At 50.5% G+C, this 8,041-nt stretch overlaps 1 long non-coding RNA gene across 1 annotated transcript; it reads right to left on the bottom strand.

Annotated features, from left to right (window-relative positions):
* Positions 1-1,293: 1,293 nt before the first annotated feature.
* On the bottom strand, positions 1,294-2,891 carry LOC139438477 (uncharacterized). The gene is made up of 3 exons (XR_011648150.1): positions 2,644-2,891; positions 2,087-2,182; positions 1,294-1,466 (listed from the first exon to the last, which is right to left on the bottom strand). It is a non-coding gene; the product is annotated as an uncharacterized lncRNA (long non-coding RNA).
* Positions 2,892-8,041: the final 5,150 nt, after the last annotated feature.

The raw sequence follows: 8,041 nt of genomic DNA on the forward strand, positions 1-8,041 counted from the left end.
ATACAGCTGGAGGGACCTATGGACTGTGGTTAGTAGTCATAATATACTATTCTTGCATCTATGCAAAAGATGTACTGTGTTGATACTGAGGCAGTATGGAAAAGTGAGCCAAATGTACGCTATGGACATGACAATAATCAGATTTCTGCACATGTGCATAATTGTTTGATAAGTTTACAACTTTTGTCATAAAAATATACATATTTAAAAAATAATAGGGCGGTTTGGCCAAAAAACACACCAAATGTAAGATAAGAACTATGATTAGTGGTAAGATTTTGACAGTGTTCTTTCATAGTTTGCAGCAAACGTCCCATGACAATACAAGGTTTTGGTGGAGGGTTGATGTATGGGACCCCTGCATGACGTTATGCATGTTTGCTTTCTAAGTTCGCAACTTTTGCTATAGACTTTTTTATGTATGTTCATATATAAATGATATAAAGATAATAATTGTATTGGTTAGAGGAAAAATACTTTGTTTAGTAGTAATATTTTGACAATGTTCTTTAATCATTAGTTTAAAAGGTTTAAAAACAATACAAGTTACTGGTGGTAGAGTGAGATGTTACATGTTTTTTAAGTTCACAACTATTATACATTTATTGTTTCTCTAAAAAAAAAAAAAGGACCATAAAACTACTAGTAGAAAATGTAGAGAAATGTCTTAAAGACCTTGTAGTATGTGGTGGTTTCTTGGACCTTACTCCCAAAGCACAAACGACAAAAGAAAAATTAAATAAATGGGACTTTCTGAAAATTAAACACTTTTGCACCTCCCAGGACTTTATCAAACGGGGGAAAAGGCAGCCAATTCAATGGGAGAAAACACTTAGACACCACATGTCCAATTAGGGATTAATGTACAAGATATAGAGAGAGATGTAACAACTCAACAATAAAAAGACAAACGACCCAATAGAAAAATGGGCAAAAGACATGAATAGACATTTGTCCAAAGAAGAAATACAAATGGCAAAAAACACATGAAAAAATATTCAACATCATTAATGATTAGAGAAACGCAAATCAAAATGAGATGTGATTTCACAGCTATCAGAATAGCCACTATGAAAAAGTCAGAGAAGTGCAAGTGTTGGAGAGGATGAGGAAAGACAGGAACACTTATTCACTGTTGGTGGGAATGCAGAAGGCCACAGCCACGGTGGAGGACTGTCGGGCAGTTCCTAAAGAAGCTGAATATAGACTTGCCACGGGACCCTGCAACAGCACTACTGGGCATATTCCCAGGAGAACTGAGAGCACTGACATGTCAGACACCTGCACACCTACCTTCAGAGTGCCGTTATCCCAACTGCCAGAAGCCGGAAACAGCCCGGGTGTCCATCAGCCGGTGACTGGAGAAACACACTGTGCTGTATTCACACGGAGGAACATCGTGCCGGGGTGTGAAGAAGTCAAGTCGTGAACCCGATGACAACATGGATGAACTGGAGGACGGGATGCTGAGTGAAGCAAGCCAGACACAACGGGACAAATACAGGAGGCTTGCACTACTCTCACCTAATTGCACTGTGTAACATAACGTATGATTCCATCTACGTAAGATGTCACTATAAATCAACGTATAGAGGGAAAAAAAGTATTTGTGCAAAAATACCTAGAAATGGGATCTGCGGACAGCAGGGGAAGCACAGAGAGATCAAGAGGTGATGTATTTTACTAGTTGTTTTTTTCATTTATTATTATTATTGAACTAACGAAAATGCTCTAATGATGACTGAGGGGATCAACTCATGACTTTGTGATTGTGCCAAATACCACCGATTGTGCACTGTGGATGAACTGTATGCTTCTTTAAAACAAAGGCAAACAGCACTTAAAAATGGGAGAAATACGAGAATACACATTTACCAAAGGAGAAACGTATGATCCTTTTCATCACTAGGGAAATACATGCTAAAATCTGCTATAGATAATAAAATGGCTAAAATCAAGAGACGTAATGCCAACCGTTAAAGAAAATGTGGAAAAACTGGAATCCTCACACATTTCCGGTGAGAATGCAAAACGGTGTTGCCACTTTGGGAAACATTTTGTCAGTTTCTTAAAAATGTGAACTTACCGTAATTCATCCTGACTCCACTCCAAAAAGTCTTTCCTAAACAAACGAAACTGTATCCGTGCAATGATTCCTAGAGCAACTGTACGGCAGCCAAAACTGGAGGAAAAAAAACACACACGTCTATGAGCTGGAGCATGGATAACAAAAGGCGCTGCATCCATCAACAGACCTGCACCTCTACCTATCTAATCTCAGGCACCTCCCCACCACGCTGCCCTTAGAAGCAGCCCACCAAGGCCTGTCTACAACCTACCTGGAGGACACGCAGGCCTCTACAGGACTAACTTCAGTGCTAATTACAGACATAAATAGAAGGACAGAAGAGCCACGTGTGGGGAAACAACTGGGCCCAAGTCAGTGCACTCGGCGGGACCATAAATTCCAAAGTAGGGACCACTGGCAGGGCACCAAACTCCTGAGCTGTCTGCCTGGCTCCAGCGCCTGGATGTTTCAGAACACTCAGGACACCAGCTCTCTGGGGTAGCATCGACTTTGGCAGTGAGAGACCCTGCTGAGACATGCATAAGCATCAACCCTGGGATAACCTCTGGGCTCACCTCCCTTTGCAGACTCTTAGCACCTCAACTGATTTCTCTTTTATCTTTTCCTCATTTTGGTCGAGGTCTTTTTCCAGTGGCATTGCTAGTTGGTACTTGGTAGTAATCCCTCGGTGCCAGGGAGTCTCATACCCTGGAGTCATATCCCACACTGGGGGACAGACAATGTATTTATAGGCTGAGTTTGGCTTAGAGAGAGGCCGCACGTGAGGAACGAGGAGGCTCCCAGGAGGCAACTCTTAGGCACCCTGTAACAGAAGGCTAAGTTTCAATTTCGAGTGTGAAGGTTCATAAGCACACACAGTCATCAATATCAAGTGTCCATCAGGAGACCATCTTCCTCCACTAGTCATTGTCCCTGTACTCTAGGGGGATTCTTGCTGACGTCTTAGAGAACGTGGCAGAGCTCCCCAGGATGGGAATTTGACATTCCTTCGGTTACCGTCTGAACCTCCATCCACCGAGGCGATGCCCCACGAACGTACATTTATGGGCCTTATATGGACGCGAGGTGGGCTTCCTCCCACGTTATCCCGTCCCTGACATCCCACTCCAGTGATCCTGCCACAGACAGAGAACCACAGTGCTGGAGAGGACGTGGAGACACGCTAACTCACTGTGGGTGGGAAAGCACAGTGGTACAGCTCCTGTGGAGGACTGTTTGGCAGTTACTAAAGCAGTTAAAGATAAACTTGCCACATGACACTGCAACATCACTACTGGGTATACAGCCCTGATAGCAGGGACACAAACGGACATCAGCACACCCATGTTCAAAGCAGTATCATTCGCTATCGCCGGAAGTTGGGAACACCCCGGGTGTCCATCCGTTGATGAATGGATAAACGTACTGCGGTGTATTCACATGAAGGAACATTATGCAGCAGTAAAAAGAAATGAAGTCATAAAGCGCATGACACCATGGCTGAATCTAGGGGACATTATGCTGAGGGAAGCAAGCCAGACACAAAAGATCAAATACTATATGGTTGTGTTGACTATGAACCAAACGTATCGTGTAATATAATGTAGGATTGGAAAAAACTTATCAGATACCCAATATATTCAATTTATAATTGTATTGTTTTTATTCAAGTGTTTTCTTTTCTTTAAATTGTTTATATATTCAATTATTAAATGCACAAAAGAAAAAGAAAATAGATGAGGTTACACCGAAGAGTTGAGTTTGGAGACTTTAAAATGTGATCTGTTGCTCAAGAAACAGAGGTAACAAAAGAGATAGAGTAACCAAAAGGTTCTTTCTTAGCATAGGAAAGATCACGTGTGAAATATGAATATGGATAAAACTGCATATATCAGTGTAATTTTTGAAATTGAACAAATGTATGTTAACACTACAAAATATTAATATATCCCTTATGTTAAGGGAAAGAAACCTGACTCTAAGTACTACATACTGCATGATTCCACTGATAGAAAATGTAAATCAGTTTATAAAGATGAAGTTAGGTTAGTGGTTATATAGGGCTGGGGAATGACTGCTAAGGGGCTTGAGATTTTCCTTTTAAAGTACTGAAAAAGATTCTAAAAATTTTTATAACGATGAATGCACCACACTGTGATTATACTAAAAGCCACTGATGGCACGCTTTGGACAGTTCATATCGTTGTGAATATATCTCAATAAAACTGCTTAATACATCAATAATTGTGCTGGAGCTGCCAGAAAGGGAAGTTATATCCAGCAGGCAAACAGAGGGTGTGAAGAATTTTCTCATTAGTTTATTTTTCTTATTATTGAAATAATGAAAATATTCTAATGATGACCAAGGTAATGAATGCACATCCATGTAATTATACTAAATACCATGCATTGTACACTTTGAATGACTTGTAGGCTTTCTTAATATCAATAAAACTGAATTGTTAAAACATACATGTATCAATAAAATTAATTTGTTAAAAAAAAACAAAAAGGACTGCTAATCCTCATCTAAAGATTTCATTGCTACGGTTTTCTTATAAAACCACTGAGAGTAGCACTGTATTCTTCCTCATCACACTTAGGATCTGCTGAGTGACAGGGCACTAGGAGAACAGCGTGGTCATCTGCATGGAAGTGACAGGGCCCCAGCAGCCCTGCCTGGCTCCCCTTCCAGGAGGCAACCCTGTGAAAACCACCTTCAGAAGTGCAGGGGGAAGTGCAGGGGACAAGAGAAGGGGGTGGGCTGAGAAGGTCCAGCCATCTGTCCTGAGTGAGAGCAGCGGCTCCACAGCCCTGAGCTGCTTCCCTACAACGGGACCAACTCTTCTAAGAGGCCGAGAACAGTAAGCACAGAGGCGTCCTCTGCAGCCAGGCTCCTTTAAGGCCAGCTGGGTGACTGCTCCTGGTAGACAAAGCAGGGCGACAGTGGTGTCCCCAAGACACCCAGGTCACCCCCCTGCCAAGGAGAGGCTCCTGGAGCCCCTGGAAATGCTCAGCACACCCCTGGGACCGTCAGCAGCCTCGGGCAGGCGGCCTGGCCAGCAGGCGCCCTTTCCCAGGCTGTGCAGAGGGTCCTAGCAGGCACCCAAATCCAGTGGCCCCCACCGGCCAGCTGCCCTCCTCCGGCCCTAGCAAGCTATCACCTGAGCAAGAGCTCTCCAACCGTTTCCACCCAGCGTTACTCCAGGAAACCACACTTCTAAGAAAACACCTGTAACCACCACCAAAAGGAAAGAGTGTCCTGGGACCAGGGGGAGCTCTGAGGGAAGCCAAGGCTGAGGCTGTCCTGGGCCTACAGTGCAGCCACAGCCAGGAGGGGACACAGTGGTGGGGGCCCTAGAACCCAGCCCTCACCTGCCCTGTGGAATCCCAGAAACCAGAAAAGAATGAAACAGGACACACAGACAAGGAAAGGCTCAAGTGACTCACCAGGGCTGTGACCCCAAGAACGCAAATGCCTGAGAGCAGGAGGAGCCGCACCTGCAGACCTCTGGGGCCAGACACACACTTTTAGACGCACACTGTGGTGGTCCCTGCAAAGCTCCCAGGCCGGGCACAAACCTGCACCCAGAGGCCCCTCCCGCGAGGGCCCCACTCACTGTGCTCCCTGCAGGCACACACCGGGGGTCAGTCACGCTCCCCCTGGGCCTCCCAGGAGCCCTTCCCCAGGAGCCCCCAATTCCCCCTCAGCAGTGACCCCTGGAAGAGCCACTGCTGCAGGCCAGTCCCTGAGCCTGGCCTTTCCAGGTGGGAGGAGAAGAGGGAGAAGCAGCCTCCGCCTGGCTCCAGGGGCCATCTGAAGTGTAGGGCCTTGGCAAGGGGGCGCTGAAAGGGGAAGCACCCAGGGACCTGGGAGGGCCAGGAGGGTGCAGGGCAGGGCCAAGGGGTGGACCATGGGGGACCCTGGGCAGTGCAGGGAGGGAGGGGGGACTGTGGAGAGGGAGAAGGGACCATGGAGGGGAGGGGGTACCACAGGGGTGCAGGAGGGATCATGGGGGGCAGGAAGGGCTGTGGGGGGCAGGAGAGACCAAGGGGAGGCAGGAGGGACTGAGGGGGAAGGAGGGAATGTGGGGGTGGGCAGCTGGGACAGTGGGGGGAGAAAGGACCTTGGAGGGGACCATGGGCAGGGAAGACCATAGGCGGGAGGGACCAATGAGGAGGACAAACTTTGAGGGGACACTGAGGGTGGGGAATCATGGGGGGAGAGAGAAAGAGGGACTTTGGGAGGACAGGAGGAACTGTGGGGTGACAGGAGGACCGTGGGAGTGCTGGAAGGAAAGTTGGAGGAAGGGAAGACGGTGGGGGGACAGGAGGGACCATGTGGGGGGACCGGGGTTGGGGAGGATCATGGGAAGGAGGGAACATGGAGGAGGATGGACTTTGGGGGGGACACAGTGGGTGGGGGGACAATCACGGGGAGGAGGGACCGTAGGAGAGGAGGAGGAACTGTGGAAGGGCAGGAGGGACCGTGGGGGGGATGAGGGACCATGTGGGGGAGGAACTGTGGGGAGGCAGAGGCAGGGACCGCGAGGGGAGGTGATACTGTGGGGGGCACGAGGGAGTGTGGAGGTGGTAGGAGGGACCGCGGGGGCGAGGAGGACCATGGGGGTGGGGAAGAACCCTGGGGAGGAGGGAGGAGCCGTGGGAGTGGAGGGAGAATGGCACACCAGGAGGTGCGTGGGGGGAGCAGGAGGGACCATGGAGGAATAAGAGGGACCATGGGGGGATAGGAGGGACCTTGGCGGGGGAGAAGGGACCATGGGGGGATAGGAGGGACCTTGGCGGGGGAGGAGGGATCATGGGGGGGATAGGAGGGACCTTGGCCGGGGAGGAGGGGCCATGGGGGAGGCAGGAAGGGGGGGGCAGGAGGAGCCATGTGGGGGTAGAAAGGATTGTGGGGAGGATGGACTGTGTGTGGGGGTGATTCATGGGAGGGGCAGGATGGCCTGTTTGGGGAGGGACAATGGGGGGACAGTAAGCGGGAAGGAGGGACCATGGGGGGATAGGAGGGACCTGGGGGGGACAGGAGGAACCTTGGCGGGGGAGGAGATACTGTGGGGGGGCAGGAGGGTTCGTGGAGGGAAGTAGAGGCCTTGAGGGGGCTAAAGGGACCTTGGGGGAAGGGACTGTGGGGGAGAAGGGAAGGTAGGGGTGCAGGAGTGACTGTGAAGGGGCAGGAGAGAACTTGAGGGTGAGGGACCTTGGTGAGGTGGGAGTAACCATGAGGATGGAGGGAGCGTGGGGCACCAGGAGGGACCATCAGGAAACAGGAGGTACTGTGCGGGGAAAAAGAGGGACCTGGGAGGGGACAGGAGGGACTGCGGGAGGAGGAGGGAGAGTGGGGGGACAGGAGGAGCCATGGGGGACAGGAGCCTTGGGGGGGCAGAAAACATTGTGTGGGGGAGGGACCGTGGATGGGGGCTGGTTCATGGGGGGGATAAAGGAGGGGACTTTGGAGGGTCAGGGACCAAGGGGGGGCTGGACGGCCTGTTCGGGGAGGGACAACGGGGGGGTGGTCTTGGGGGAAAGGGACAGTAGACGGGGAAGAGGGACTTTGGGGTGAGGGCAGGAAGGACCATGGGAGCCAAGGAGGGACCTGGTGTGGAGAGGGACAGCGGGGGTTAGGAGGGAGAGTGGGGGGGAGGGAGTGGGGGGGGGACAGGCGGGAGTGGGGAGGACAGGAAGCGTTGGGGGGGGTAGGACCTTGCAGGAAGGGGGACTGTGAGGAAAAGGGGGGACTAAGTGGGAGGAGGAAGCGCTGTGGGACTGGAGGAACCCTGGGGGCAACATTCAGGGGCCAGAGGGGCCCTGGGGGGGACACGGGGTACCGTGGGGGTGTTCAGGACCATGGTGGGCGCAGGAGGGGCGGGGGTGAGGGCGGGCCACCCTTCCCGTGAACCCCCGGGACCTTACTGTGCCACGGGCCCGGCACCACAGTCCCGCTGGGCCAGG

The sequence above is a fragment of the Dasypus novemcinctus genome (assembly GCF_030445035.2).
Source record: "Dasypus novemcinctus isolate mDasNov1 chromosome 12 unlocalized genomic scaffold, mDasNov1.1.hap2 SUPER_12_unloc_4, whole genome shotgun sequence".
NCBI lineage: Eukaryota > Metazoa > Chordata > Mammalia > Cingulata > Dasypodidae > Dasypus > Dasypus novemcinctus.